Below are 2,500 nucleotides of genomic sequence, written 5' to 3'. Positions count from 1 at the left end.
GTCTGTTCGAGAAGAGGCTGAGGGCTTATAACTGAATCATAGCAGTAATATGACCACTGATCAATCATTTCGTGTCCGCAATCCACCATCCTTTAAAGATGAAGAACTTGCCCGAAAACAGTTTATTTGCGACCGATTGGTTTTGGAAACAGGTATGGAGGCCTACTGCCAGGGGATGAAAGGGATTCTCACTCTACGATACATGTCCGCTGGAAAATAAGACTGTAAGTCTCAATAGCTATCAAACAGAGAGGGTACCTGAGTCAGCCGAAATATCAAATCAAACACTTCACGGATTCATAAAAATTCTCTTGAAATCCTAAGCAGGAATGCTTAATTCATGACATTTGATGAATTGATGGGAGTACTACGAATAGTGGACGGCAAGTAGCCCTCTACTTGTTATTATGCCAGTGTGATTAATCATTATGTTCACATACATTTATCATATAAAATAGACTATATTTTGTAGAGGATATTTACCTTCATAAGTTTTATATGGCATCTCTACATAGAACAATAAATCAGTTATTTCCATTTTTTTTTTTTTTTTATGATTTTAGACATACTCTTCATAGTTTCTTTGGGCAAATCGCTTTATTTTGTTTTTGGGTCGCTCACTCTATATTCCGTGTTATTGTAAAATTAACATTTCTGATTAAGCAAAACAGTTAACTTGATTAAGGCACACTCTCAATATGGCAACAACTTCTATTGGAAGGAAAGGTCATCTGATGAATAATAAAATTCCGCAACAGTGGCCTTTGGAAGATGAAAAGACCACCTGCTGAAGCAAATAAGCGAATTGAGGGAATTACTCAAGTCCTCTCTTTCTCTCTCAGTCTCTTTCTCTCCCTGCGTTCACTTGAACGCACGATGCGCCTTGCCCTGGCACAGACTGCTCTGGATGAACGGATTCGACTCGCTATGCACCGATCAGCTGATTACCGCAAACTGCTCTTTACTACTGGTCGACCGTTTACTTGATTTTGCCGCACAACGCCCGGTGTGATTTACCCAAGTGAACGCAGGGTCTCCCTGTTTGTCTCTGCCTGTCTATGTCTGTCTGTCTCTCTCTCTCTCTCTCTCTCTATGTGTGTGTGTGTGTGTGTGTGTGTGTGTGTGTGTGTGTGTGTGTGTGTGTGTGTGTGTGTGTGTGTGTGTGTGTGTGTGTGTGTATTAATTATATATGTATATACAAAAATGCATGTGGAGGGGGGGGGGGCGAAGTGATATGATTGAAGGTTTCCTCGTGTTGTTCACCATGAGAACAACACGAGGGCAAGGCGGATGCCATACGGAAGGCCGAAACAAACAAGCTGGGACGAGATTCGAAATGGATTCTACACAAAAATACGGTCGAGAGGACAAGACAGAAGCATAAAAGAAATCACGAGTGCGAAACAACAAGCAGTTCTAATCGATCGCAATAAAGATCATAGCGTATCAGTCTGGGTGGAAGAAATTAACTCGGGTGGCAGGTAGAACAAGTTAGAAGTGATAAATGCAGTGTCAAAACTGTGCTGGGGCATAGAAAAGTACTGATACGGGTATCTTTCGAACTATAGGAAATAATTAAGTGATAACCAGCACCATAATGAGCACTATATCGAAAATAAAGGACGCTTAGTGTCGGAGAATCTGGATTAGGTTTCGGAGTAGCGTCCAGTAGCCATGTTCATCTCGGTAAGCCCGTTTGAAGCATTTTAATGCGCCATCGCGATGGAACATAGTGGACAGGAATTAGAAATGTAATGAACCAACTTGATTATCAAATGTAACTAATGTTCTGGCAATATTGTGTTAATAGTTAATTGTTAAAACAAATAAATGTACATCTAGGTCATATATCAATATTGTGTTTCTAAGACAGATAGGTCAGAGGAAGTGCGTAGACAGTGACGAGTCCTGTTGTTTTCTGACGGAGCGTAAGATAATATTTTTTGTCTATCAAGCATTTGCTTTTGTCATGATTATTACTTTTACTTGCTTGATATTTTATTCATATATTCACATAGAAACACAATTTGTGTTTGTTATAATTAAGTATTTGTTGTTCTTATGTTAATTTTTCTTTTCAATTCAGTATGCATGTTTATAATCATTTAACTAGTGCTTGTCTGGTGATCATGATTATTTTGTGTAATATCTTAATTAATTTATTAGCTTTTGAGAATTTTGATAATTAATTATGTCTATAATGATTGCTATTTTGTTTATAATATTTGATTCATGTAGATATAACGTAGTTTTGAATATTGTTGATTTTGTTTTCATCAAGTTTCATGACTATAATTATAAAACTGTCTAGTTGTCTTTAAAAAGTTAAGAAACTAAATAATGCCTTATCTATTTTTCGTTTCACATAAACTTTGGTATTGTAGTTTATTATATAGCATTGATGATATTCATTCAATAAATGTACTGCACTAATTAATAGTATTAATATTGTAACTTTGAAATCAGTGATTAAACATTTAAAGTTACACTATAATTAATG

Source organism: Penaeus chinensis, chromosome 43, assembly GCF_019202785.1.
Source record: "Penaeus chinensis breed Huanghai No. 1 chromosome 43, ASM1920278v2, whole genome shotgun sequence".
Classification (NCBI taxonomy): Eukaryota; Metazoa; Arthropoda; class Malacostraca; order Decapoda; family Penaeidae; genus Penaeus; species Penaeus chinensis.
The sequence above is the reverse complement of the archived record's forward strand: the minus strand, read 5'-3'. Positions refer to the sequence as shown.